Raw genomic sequence first — 13,940 nt, forward strand, 5'->3', positions numbered from 1 at the left:
GGGGTAGAGGGTACGCGTCGAGCTGCGTGAACCTATTGATGGTCTGGCTATAGTCCTCGACCATCCTATTTTACTCCCTGTTCTGAACAACGACCACCTGCGCCCTCCAAGGACTTGTGCTTGCATCAATGACCCCCTCCCTGAGCAGCCGCTGCACCTCCAAGTTAATGAAGGCTCTGTCCCCTGCACTGTACCTCCTGCTTTTAGTTGCCACAGGTTTACAGTCGGGGGTCAGGTTGGCGAACAGTGGTGGGGGAGGGATCTTGAGGGTGGAGAGGCCGCAAGTGGTGTCGGTAGTGCGGCAGTTGGCATGGTGTTGGGTGGGATGTGCGGGTCAGTGTGTGGGGGTGGTCAGTAGCGGGGGATGTGACGTATCCCTACAAAACTGAGGATTTACCACAGTGATTGGTGAGAGGGGCCCATCATACTCCATTATCACGCTTTTCAGGTGGCTCTGGAAGTCGAGCCCCAATAGCACAGGGGCACACAGTTGAGGCATGACCAGTAACGTAAAGTCTCCATATTCTGTGCCCTGCACCACTAGCGTCGCTACACAACCCCCCCGGATGTCTGTTATATGCGACCTGGAAGCCATGGTGATCCTCTGACTTACGGGCCGTATCACAAGTCCGCAATGCTGCACCGTGTCCAGGTGAATAATACTCTACGTGCTGCCCGTGTCAAACAGGCAGCTTGTCCTGCACCCCTCCACCAGGATGTCCATCATTGACCTTGCAAGCTGGTGGGGAGCGCTTTGATCAAGGGTCGCGGAGGCCAGAATTGAGTCGCTGTCTTGGTCCAGCGTGGTGGGGTACCCCGTGTGCACCCGTTGGTCATAGGCGGTGGGGGGGTTGCGCTGACCAAGATGGCCGCCCCCATGTCTCACACATGGTGGCGGCGTGCAGGGAAGATAGCGGCAGGCAAGATGGCGACCCCCATGTCTCGCATGTGGTGGCGGCGTGCATGGAAGATGGCAGCAGGTAAGATGGCGACCCCTATGTCTCACACGTGGTGGCGGCGTGCAGGTAAGATGGCAATACCCATGTCTCACACGCGGTGCTGCTCGATCCCGCTCGCGGTTTGGACTTACTGACCTTGGCTAAGTGGCCCTTCTTTCCGCAGCTGGAGCTTCTTGGGCCGGGCAGCATTTCCGGGGGTGCTTCTGGAGTCTGCAGAAGTAGTACTTCACGGACTCGCGACTGGCAGCAGCCGATGTCGATTCGCCGGCGGGTTGTGGGGTCTGCAGCGCCCATGAGGCCATCAGGGAATCGCGTGCCTGGAGAGCCTCAGAGTTGTGCAGAGCGGCCTCCAGCGTATCGGCCAGCTTGATCGCCAAACGTAAGGTAAGATCAGCTTTTTCCAATAGCCGCTGGCGCACATACACTGACCTGGTCCCCGTGATGAAGGCGTCTCTGACTAGGAGCTCTGCATGCTGTCCTGCCGTCAGTCCCTGGCAATCGCAGGCCTGCACGGGCGTCTGTAGTGCCTGGACAAACTCAGCACTTGATTCCCCGGGCTGCTGGTGCCGAGTCGCTAAGTGATGCCGCGCGTAGACGGTGTTTACAGGTATTGTCCTTTGAGTGCGCTTGTCGAGCTGTCGTAGCTCAGCTGGTCTCTGGTCATCGTATAGACCTGTGGACTGACCCTGGAGAGTGGAACTCTGCGATTTGCTGTGGAGTCGGTTGCTTTAATCGCCTCTAGGTGTGATTCGAAGCAAGCCAGCCAGAGTTCGAAAGCGTTTCCAGCTTCAGGTGTTTGTGGTTCGAGGTCTAACTTGTCAAGGCTCAGGTATGTTTCATGCTTTAAAATTACTGTGAGTAAAGTTGATGCACCTTCAATTACTCCAAAAGACTGGAAGTAGGGTAAATACTGAAAGGCGTTTATTCGCAGTAAAATGTGACCTCCACGCTGAGTGTCTGCCCCTGGACTGAGGAGGAGGAGCAATGGCGAAATCGCCTTTATTCAGGGTCTGTGGGAGGAGCCACAGGGACAGTCAGCAGCGGGGTGTGTCCAGACAGGTAACCCTGTTACAACATATATGTATGGTTTACTACAAGAATGCCTTGGGACTCACCTTAATCCTACTTGACAAGGACATTTTGTGGCCTCTCCTGGCTTTCTTCATTCTCTTTAGTTCCTTTCTGGCTTCTTTATACTCCTCATGTGCTGATTTCTGAAGCTCTACATACATTTTCTTTTTCTGCTTGACTAAATTCATCACCTCCCAAGACATCCAAGGTTCTCTTGTCTTTCCATCCCCATCCTTCCTTCTGACAGGAACATACCTTTCCTGCACTCTGTGCAATTGCTCTTTAAACACCCTCCACATGTCTGATGTGGTCAGCCAGAGAAAAGATGTTCCCAATTAACACTTATTAGTTCCTGCCAAATGCCCTTGTAAATAGCCTGACCTCAATTTAAAACTCTTCCACAAGGACCATACCTATCTTTGTCTGCAAATAGAAGCACAATCAGAATCAGAATCGGGTTTATGATCACCAACATGTGTCGTGAAGTTTGTTAACTTAGCAGCAGCAGTTCAAAGCAATACATAATATAAAAGAAGAAGAAAAAAAATCAATCAATTACAGTATATGTGTATTGAAGAGATTAAAAATCGTGCAAAACCAGAAATAATATATATTAAAATAGTTCATGGGTTCAATGTCCATTTAGGAATCGGATGGCAGAGGGGAAGAAGTTGTTCCTGAATCGCTGAGTGTGTACCTTCAGGCTTCTGATGGTAACAGTGAGAAAAGGGCTGGGGGTCCTTAGTAATGGATGCTGTCTTTCTGAGACACTGCTCCTTGAAGAAGTGCTGGGTACCTTGTGGGCTAGTATGCAAGCTGGAGATTTACGACCCACTGCAGCTTCTTTCAGTGCAGTGCAGTAGCTCCCCATACCAGACAGTGACGCAGCCTGTCAGAATGCTCTCCACCGTACATCTATCAAGGTTTTTGAATGTTTTTGTTGACAAACCAAATCACTTCAAACTGCTAATGAAGTACAGTTACTGTCTTGCCTTCTGTATAACTGCATCGATATGTTGGGACCAGGTTAGGTTCTCAGAGATCTTGACACCCAGAACCTTGGAACCACTCACTCTCCCACTTCTGATCCCTCTATGAGGATTGGGATGTGTTGCTTCGTCTTACCCTTCCTGAAGTCCACAATCAGCTCTTTCGTCGTACTGACGTTGAGTGCAAGGTTGTTACTGCAACAGCACTCCAGTAGTTGGCATATCTCACTCCAGTCCACTCTCTTGTCTCCACCTGATATTCCACCAACAAAGGTCGTGTCACTGGCAAATTTATAGATGCTGCTTTAGCTATGCCCAGCCATACAGTCATGGGTATCGAGAAGGTAGAGCAGTGGGCAAAGCACACACCCCTGAACTGCACCAGTGCTGATCGTCAGCGAAGGTGAGATACTCTTTCATTATTTATTAATCTTTTTATTGATTTAAAAAGAGCCTATATATAAACAAGAGGAGATTTATTTGAAATATATATATATAAATAACAATACAAACAGAAAGTGAAATAGACATTATCAAAATCATACATAGTATTAAGCAAATATGTAATATATAATTAAAAAAAGACAACTAATTCTCCTCTTATCAATTCATAGAGAGGAAAAAACTTTAAATTTTCAAAATGAAGAAAAAAACCCACTAAACCATAAGAAAAAAAGGGGGAAAAAGGGACTAGGCAGCCCATTCTGAGGATATGACCAAAAAAAAAGGAAAGGCTTTCTGATCAAATATAAAACTTCAAAAAAAAATAATTGGGAGAGTAAGAAATCAAACTAAATGAAAATATTGAATAAAAGGTCGCCAGATTTGTTCAAATTTAAAGCACGTATCAAATGTCCGACTACTTATTTTCTCTAAACTAAAACAGGACATAATGGAGGAAGGCCAAAAAAAGACAGTAGGTGGATTAGAATCCTTCCACTTCATTAAAATGGCTCTCCAAGCCAATAAAGTTGAAAAGGCTATCATACATTGAGCGGAAGCATGAATAGTTCCTGCTTCCGATGCGATAATCCCAAAGATTGCCGTCAGTAAGTTAGGTTGTAGGTCCAGATCCAAGACTTTTGATAGCGTTTAAAAAACATCTCTCCAAAAGTTATCTAGCTTTATACAAGACCAAAACATCTGACTTAGAGGGGCCACAGGTGAGATATTATCACCAATTGTGGTCTTCTGGTTAGGAAGTCAAGGATCCGATTGCAGAGGGAGGTACAGAGGGCCAGGTGCTGTAACTTATCAGTCAGGATTGTGGGAATGATGGTGTTAAATGCTGAGCTACAGTCGATGAACAGCATTCTGAAATAGGTGTTTGTATTGGCCAGGTGGTCCAAGACCGTGTGAAGAGCCATTGAGATTGCGTCTGCCGTTGATCTATTGTGGCAATAGGCAAACTGCAGTGGATTCAGGTCCTTGCTGAGGCAGGAGTTCAATCTCGTCATGACTGACCTCTCAAAGCATTTCATCACTGTAGATATGAGTGTAACTGGGCGATAGTCATAAAGGCAGCTCACATTATTCTTCTTAGGCACTGGTGTAATTCTTGCCTTTTTGAAGCAAATGGGAACTTCTCCCATAGCAGTGAGAGGTTGAAAATGTCCTTGAATATTCTCACCAGTTGGATGGCACAAGTTTTCAGAGCCTTACCTGGTACATCATCAGGGCCTTACGCCTTGAGAGGGTTCACCCTCTTTAAAAACAGTTTAACATTGGCCTCTGAGACAGAGATCTCAGGGATCTTTGCAGCTGCAGTTATATTCTCCCTTTCAAAGTGGGCATAGAAGACATTAAGTTCATCTGGTAGTGAAGCATCGCTGCCATTCATGCATTTGGGTTTTGCTTTGTGGAAAGTAATGTCTTGCAAACCCTGCCAGCGTTGTTGTACATCTGATGTTGCCACCAACCTCGCTCAAAATTGTCTCTTTGCCCTTGAAGTAGCCTCCATAAGTCATAACGGGTTTTCTGCTACAGATCTGGGTCGGCAGCCTTGAATGCCACAGATCCAGCCTTCAGCAGACAACATACCTCCTGGTTCATCCATGGCTTCATGTTTGGGAATGAACAGCAATTCTTTCTTTTCAAAACTTTTTATTATTATTATCCAAAACTAACAAGAGTACATCGAAGTAGGCAACACTTACAATGTTTTAAGAAAAAAAACATTGTTTTAAAGATTGAAAAAATTTTGGTGACAAAAAAGGAGAAAAAAACCCCTAAGCAAGGAAAAGTGAGGAAAAAAAAAATTAGGTGTTCAACCCCGGAGCCATGTGTCATACAAAACGCTTCTAAAGATAAACATCAAACTGCCAACAAGAAAAAAAATGTACCAAAAATTTACAATTAGATCGTGGAGAAAATCTATCAATTAACTCAAATGATAGTAGCGAGCAAATAAACCCCATCTTTTCTCAAAATCAAACATAGGTTCAAAGGTTTGACTTCTAATTTTCTCCAAACTAAGACATAGCATCACTTCAGAGAACCATTGTGACAAAATGGGAGCCGATGTATCCTTCCACTTCGACTAAATGGCCCTCCGAACTATTAATGTAACAAGTGCAATAACATGTTGGTCAGACAAAGAGATACCGTGGATATTTTGTGGAATTATTCCAAAAAGCACAGTTAATTTGTTACATTGTAAATTAATTTTAAGTGCTTTAGAAATTGTAGAAAACACTGACTTCCAGAACTGATCCAGTATAGAACAGGACCAAAACGTGTGTCAGTGTAGCTGTCTCAGTTTTACATCTATCGCAATAACTATCAACATTAGAAAACATTTTAGACAATCTCTCCTACGTCACATAGTAACGATGTACAATTTTAAATTGAATCAGTGAATGACTAGCACAGGTCGAAGAAGAGTTAACCAATTTCAGAATCCGCTTCCAATCCTCCGTCATAAAAGTCAAATTAAGTTCCTTTTCCCAATCTTGTTTAATCTTAAATAAAGGACGCTTATCCCATTGTAATAGTAAATTATAAATTCTTCCAATGGAACCCTTCATCAAAGGGTTCATACTCGTAATAGTATCCAACAGGTCGGCGTCCAATATGTAAGGAAAATTACTGAAATATTTTTGTAAGAAATGTATGACTTGAAGGTATTGTAAAAAGTGTGAGTATGAAAGAGAATATTTATCAACTAATTGTTCAAAAGACATCAGTCTAGCTTCTTTAAATAAATCCAAAAAACAATTAATACCTTTATTTTTCCAAAGTAAAAAAATTGGATCACTCAAAGAAAGCTTAAAAAATTAATTTCGATAAATTAAACTACAAAGGTTAAATTTTTGAAGATTAAAAAAATTGCAGAACTGGAGCCAAGTTTGTAAAGAATGCTTAATCACAGGGTATAAATCTAAATTAGCAACTTTAGCTAATTGTATAGGTAAAGCAGCTCCCAATAACGAGGTTAAATAAAACTGTTTCACAGCTTTCAATTCCAAGTCTACCCAAATTACCCGATCGTTCTTATCAACCCAGTGTAACCAAAAGGACATATATCGCACATTAACGGCCCAGTAATACATGCTTAAATTAGGCGAAGCGAGAGCTCCATCCTTTTTCAACTTTTGTAAGTGACATTCACTAATTCTTGGTCTTTTATTATTCCAAATAAAAGATAAAATAACAAAACCAATCCAATCAAAAAAACTTCTTTGTCAGAAAAACAGCGATATTCTGAAATAAATATAAAAATTTTGGTAAAATCACCATTTTGACTATATGGATGCGACCAACAAGTGAAAAGGTAAGTGGATTCCATCTACTAAATAAATACTTCATAGAATCCACCAAGGGAACAAAATTAGCTTTCTAAAGATCCTGATATTTTTTAATGATTATAACACCTAAATATCTAAAGGAATCCGTGACTTTGAAAGGGGTATTATCATATATAGAAACAGTTTCATTTAAAGGAAACAGTTCACTTTTACTAACATTTATTTTATATCCTGAAAATCTCCAAATTTGTTAAATAATTTTAGTAAGGCAGGAATAGAATCCTCAGGATTAGATATATAAACCATTAAATCGTCAGCGTAAAGAGAAATCTTATGAATGGTCTCATTCACAAAAATCCCAAAAATATCTTTAGCTTCACGAAGAACAATAGCAAGGGGTTCTAGTATTAAATTAAATAAGAAAGGACTTAATGGACCTTGTCTTGTCCCCTGTGAAAGCTGAAAAAAGGGGATCTACAGTTATTAGTAATAACAGTAGCAATAGTTTTATATATCATTCTAATCTAATTATTAAAATTAATACTAAAGCCAAATTTGTCTGAAACATTAAATAAATATTTCCATTCGACTCAATTGAATGCTTTTTCAGCATCCAAAGAGACGACACATTGTGGAGTTTAAAAAGAGGACAAATATATGATGTTAAATAATCTCCAAACATTCGAAAAAGAATAACGACGCTTTATAAAGCTTGTTTGATCTTTGAAAATAATCTTACCCAAAATATTCTCCAACCGATTGGCCATTATCTTTGACAGAATCTTAGCATTGACATTCAATAATGAAATAGGCCTATACGAGGCACAATCAGTAGGATCTTTATCCCTTTAAAGAATTAAAGAAATAGAAGCCTCATGAAAAGTAGAGGGTAAATCACCTTTCACAAATGAATCCTTAAACAATTCCAACATATACGGAGAAGGCAATTTTCCAAATTTTTTATGAAATTCTGCACAATAGCCATCACGTCCAGGGGCCTTACCAGATTGCATTGAAAAAATAGCTTTATAAATTTTGGCTTCAGTAATTTGGGCATCAATAGTTTTTTGATCCTCAACAGAAATTTTAGGAAAAGCAATCTTTTGTAAGAAAGCATTCATTTTAGAACAATCTACTGGACATAGAGATTTATAAAGTTCAGTATAAAAATCTTGAAAAATCCACACAGGTTTGAATGAGGTCCCTAACAACTGAAGCATACTAGTCCAGATTCAAATATGAATCCCTGAATACGGTCCAGACCACCGATTCAAAGCAGTCCTGTAAGCACTCCTGTACTTCCCTGGTCCATACCTTCTTGGTCCTCACTACTGGTGCTGCAGTCTTCAGTCTCTGCCTATATTAAGGGAGTAGAAGTACAACCAGATGATCTGACTTCCCAAAGTGAGGGCATGGAATAGCACAGTAGTCTGAAACTTCCTGCAAGATTAGGAGTTGTGGTCACTCTTCATCCACTGAAAGATCAGTTCCCTGGTCAGGCTCATTACCCAACACCAGGTACAGTATGGCCCCTACTTTCATTGGACCATGCACATATTGATTTGAGAAACCTTCCTGGATGCACCGAATAAATTCAGCCCCATCTGAAACCCTTAACCTAGGAAGGTCCTAGTTTATATGTGGAAATTTTAAAATGCCCATGACAACAACCCTATTATTTTTACACATTTCCTTAATCGGATTACATACCTGTTCCTCAATGTCCTGGTGGCTATTAGGGGATCTGTAGTGCATAACACATAGGAGCAGGAGTAGGCCATCTTTCTTTTTCAATTTTTTTATTGGTTTCATAATGATAAACATACCATAGTATTGATACAAAGTTATTGGGATTACATTGTTATAATTAACATAGTTGAATATAAACCCAGTTGACACATGGGTATTGAACCTCCCAATCATACAGGATACAAATATAATATACAAAAAAAATATAGAAATAAAATCATGAAAAAGGAAAAAACTATATAAAAAAAATACCCCAAAAGAAAAACTAACCTAAACAGTGTTAATCCACTAAACTAAGAAAAAAAAGACATGGGCTGTTACGTAAAATCAAAAAAAGGAACCATTAGTGTCGGCGACTCCGCTCCTCTCGACATATATTAAAAAGAAATGGAATAAATTTGGAAAAGGTCAAATTACAACATAGGGAAATGTTGAATAAATGGCCTCCAAGTCTTTTCGAATTTAGTAGAGGGATCATAAATAACACTTTTAATTTTTTCTAAGTTTAAACGCAACATAGTTTGAGAGAACCAATGAAATGTGGTGGGAGAATCAATCTCTTCCCAATTCAGCAAAATGGATCTTCCAGCCATCAATGTTAGAAATGCAATCATCCGACGAGCTGAAGAGGTTAAATGACTTGATTCTATGATTGGTAACCCAAAAATTGCAGTAATAGGGTGAGGTTGTAAATCAATATTCAGAACAGTTTATTGTGGGATTTTTTTCACACATTTTCTGTATTTTTTCCCATTACGGAGTTCCGGAGCATGCGCGTTTTCTATTTGGTTCTATTCATCCCCGCCATCTTTGATTAGCCCGCGGTGGTCTGCGTGTATTGTGTTTAAGAGTAATATCCAATGGTACTTAAACAGATAAACATTATTAGTTGGAATGTACGTGGCTGGAATCACCCTATTAAGCGAAAGAAGACATTTAAAGTTTTTAATCGATTCCAGCCCGATATAATTTTTGCACAAGAAATGCATATTATAACGGGTGATCAAAATAGATTTTTTAAAACATGGAAGGGCCTTCAATACCATGATGCCTGTCAAAATAAAACAAAGGGAGTATCTATTTTTATTAAATCTAATATTTTATTTATTCAAGAAGACATTGTCTCAGATAATAATGGTAGATTTTTCATTATTAAAGAAACAATTTGTAATAGAAAAATTGTCCTGGTTAATCTATACGGACCTAATGTAGATGATCCTTTTTTTAAAAATGTATTTGGTTTATTACCAGACTTAAATGAATATATGCTGCTGATGGGAGGTGACTTCAACTGTTGTTTAAACCCTTTGATTGACAAGAGTTCAACCAATCAGCAGCTTCCGAGTCGTTCGGCAACACTTATTAATTCATTTTTAATTGATTCTGGTTTGATAGAAATCTGGAGAAATTTATATCCTAAGGACAGAGATTATTCTTTTTATTCGCATGTTCATAATAAATATTCGAGAATTGATTATTTTATAGGTGATTTCCGATTTTTGTCCAAAGTCCAGATATGTGAATATGATGCTATTGCAGTCTCGGATCATGCGCCTTTAAGCTTAACTTTTGAGTTAAATGATGTTAGTTATGTAAACTTGCCTTGCCGCTTTCCAGAAAATTTATTACAAAGTTCGGACTTTGTTAAATTTATAGAGATTCAGATAAAAGATATCTTCCTTTTTAATAATACGGGAGATGTCTCAAAATTGATTATATGGGATACACTCAAAGCATATTTGCAAGGTCTTATTTGGCTAAACTCAAGAAACAGACAAAAATAGAGTTAGATAGAATATCCAAACTAATTAAAGATCTGGATAATTCTTATGCAGTTTCTCCTAATGCTGATTTAACATAGAACATAGAATAGTACAGCACAGAACAGGCCCTTTGGCCCACAATGTTGTGCTGACCCTCAAACCCTGCCTCCCATATAAGGCCCCACCTTAAATTCCTCCATATACCTGTCCAGTAGTCTCTTAAACTTCACTAGTGAATCTGCCTCCACCACTGACGCAGGCAGTGCATTCCATGCACCAACCACTCTGAGTAAAAAACCTTCCTCTAATATCCCCCTTGAACTTCCCACCCCTTACCTTAAAGCCTTGTCCTCTTGTATTGAGCAGTGGTGCCCTGGGGAAGAGGCGCTGGCTATCCACTCTATCTATTCCTCTTATTATCTTGTACACCGCTATCATGTCTCCTCTCATCCTCCTCCTCTCCAAAGAGTAAAGCGCTAGCTCCCTTAATCTCTGATCATAATGTATTCTCTCCAAACCAGGCAGCATCCTGGTAAATCTCCTCTGTACCTTTTCCAATGCTTCCACATCCTTCCTATAGTGAGGTGACCAGAACTGGACACAATACTCCAGGTATGGCCTAACCAGAGTTTTATAGAGCTGCATCATTACATCGCGACTCTTAAACTCTATCCCTCGACTTATGAAAGCTAACACCCCATAAGCTTTCTTAACTACCCTATCCACCTGTGAGGCAACTTTCAGGGATCTGTGGACATGTACCCCGAGATCCCTCTGCTCCTCCACACTACCAAGTATCCTGCCATTTACTTTGTACTCTGCCTTGGAGTTTGTCCTTCCAAAGTGTACCACCTCACACTTGTCCGGGTTGAACTCCACCTGCCACTTCTCAGCCCACTTCTGCATCCTATCAATTTCTCTCTGCAATCTTTGATAATCCTCTACACTATCTACAACACCACCAACCTTTGTGTTGTTTGCAATTTTCCAACCCACCCCTCTACTCCCACATCCAGGTCGTTAATAATAATCACGAAAAGTAGAGGTCCTAGAACAGATCCTTGTGGGACACCACTAGTCACAATCCTCCAATCTGAATGTACCCCCTCCACCACGACTCTCTGCCTTCTGCAGGCAAGCCAATTCTGAATCCACCTGGCCAAACTTCCCTGGATCCCATGCCTTCTGACTTTCTGAATAAGCCTACCATGTGGAACCTTGTCAAATGCCTTATTAAAATCCATGTAGATCACATCCACTGCACGACCTTCATCTATATGCCTGGTCACCTCCTCAAAGAACGCTGTCCGGCTTGTTGGACACGATCTGCCCTTCACAAAGTCATGCTGACTGTCCCTGATCAGACCATGATTCTCTAAATGCCTATGGATCCTATCTCTAAGAATCTTTTCCAACAGCTTTCCCACCACAGATGTAAGGCTCACTGGTCTATAATTACCTGGACTATCCCTACTACCTTTTTTGAACAAGGGGACAACATTTGCTTCCCTCCAATCCTCCGGTACCATTCCCGTGAACAACGAGAACATAAACAAAGGGTTGAACTTCAATCACAATATAATTTACTATTAACTTATCCTGTTGAAAGAAATTTACTGAAATTAAAAAGTCAATTTTATATGTTTGGAGATAAAAGTAACAAGCTATTAGAATCTGAACTTAAAGCAGTTCGAGCTAAAAGACAAATTTTGAAAATTCATAAGGGAGATGGTAGTTTAGCTTGTAATTATGAAGATATCAATAAAATTTTTAAGACTATTACAGTGAACTATCAATCTCAGTTTCAAGCTGACCCTTCTAATATGTATGCCTTTTTACAAAAGATTGATTTTCCTAGAATATCTGTTGAAGATCAGCAAATTCTTGATGCTCCTTTTACTGAAAGAGAAATTCAGAAAGCTATTCTTTCAATGCAATCTGGTAAAGCTCCTGGATTGGATGGTTTTATTGCAGGGTTTTATAAAAAAAATTTGAACATTTGCTTACTCCTTATATGTTGGAAATGCTTTTCTGTGAGGAGAGTTACCTTCCACATTTTATGAAGCTTCTATTTCTTTAATTCTTAAGAAAGATGAAGACCCTACTGATTGTGCTTCATATAGACCTATTTCATTATGAAATGTGGATGCCAAAATTCTTTCAAAAATACTGGCTAATCGGATGGAGAATATACTAGCTAAAATTATTTCTCAGGATCAATGTAGTTTTATACAAGGCCGTTATTCTTTTACTAACACTCGGAGATTGTTAAATATTATATACTCATCCCTCTCTAAGACTCCCAATGTGTTGTTTCTCCAGATGCTGAAAAGGCATTTGATAGAGTTGAATGGAAATATCTATTTAACGTTTTAGAGAAATTTAGCTTTGGTACTAATTTTAATAAATGGATTAGATTGATATATAAAAACCCTATTGCCACTGTTATTACTGATAACTGTAGATCCCACTTTTTCTAACTTTCCCGGGAGACGAAGCAAGGATTTCCGTTAAGTCCTCTGTTATTTAATTTGATGTTGGAACCTTTGGCTATTGCACTTCGTGAAGCTAAAAATACTGAAGGAATTTCTATAAATGGGACTGTTCATAAGATCTCCCTTTATGCGGATGATCTTTTGGTTTATGTTTCGAATCCCGAAGAATCTATTCCCAGCTTATTGAAATTATTATATGAATTTGGATTGTTTTCAGAATATAAATTAAACCTGCATAAAAGTGAATTATTTCCTGTAAATGATTCTGCTTCTATATATGATGACATTTCTCTAAAATTTACTTATTCTTTTAAATATTTAGGTATTATCATCACTAAAAATGATGGAGACCTTTATAGAGCTAATTTAGTTCCCTGAGTGGATTTTATGAAGCAATTTTTTTCTGGATGGAATCCACTTACACTTTCATTAGCAGGTCGAATTCATGCAGTTAAAATGATGATTTTACCAAAATTTTTGTATGTATTTCAAAATATTCCTATTTTTTTAACTAAGAAGTTTTTTGATCAGGTTGACTATTATTTCATCTTTTGTTTGGAATAATAAAAGACCAAGAATTGGAAAATGTCATTTACAAAAATTAAAAAAGGATGGAGGTCTTACTTTGCCTAATTTAAGAAGGTATTATTGGGCGGTTAATATACGTTATGCGTGTTCTTGGTTATATTGGATGGATAAAAAGGAACGACCATCTTGGGTTGACTTGGAATTGAAAATTTTGAAACAATTTTATTTAACTTTGTAATTAGGAGCTCCTTTACCTGTACAATTAGCCAAAATTTCTATTCTAAATATAAATCCTATGATTAATCAATCATTATGAATCTGGTACCAGTTTTGTAAGTTTTTTAATCTTAAAAAATTAACCTTCTAAGTTTAATTTATCAAAACTATTAATTTAAACCTTCACTTAGTGATCTTACCTTTTCTTTTTGGAGGAATAAAGGAATTTTTTCCTTTATGGACTTGTTTCAAAAAGGTCGATTGATGTCCTTTGAGAAATTAGTAACTAAATACTCTCTCTCATATTCACATTTTTTGCAATATCTTCAGGTCAGACATTTCTTACCAGAATATTTAAGTAATTTTCCATATATACAAGACTCTGACCTGTTAGACAGTATTTTAAAAATGAACCCTTTAGTGA

General features: G+C 39.1%; 1 long non-coding RNA gene across 1 annotated transcript in view; it reads left to right on the top strand.

Moving 5' to 3' along the window:
* Nucleotides 1-599: 599 nt before the first annotated feature.
* The window catches only part of LOC140203902 (uncharacterized), a 65,765-nt gene continuing 52,424 nt past the window's right edge, over nt 600-13,940 (top strand). The window contains exon 1 of the long non-coding RNA XR_011887415.1: nt 600-1,343. This is a non-coding gene — a long non-coding RNA (uncharacterized lncRNA). The remainder of the gene's footprint in view (nt 1,344-13,940) is intronic.

The sequence above is a fragment of the Mobula birostris genome, chromosome 10, assembly GCF_030028105.1.
Source record: "Mobula birostris isolate sMobBir1 chromosome 10, sMobBir1.hap1, whole genome shotgun sequence".
Lineage (NCBI taxonomy): Eukaryota > Metazoa > Chordata > Chondrichthyes > Myliobatiformes > Myliobatidae > Mobula > Mobula birostris.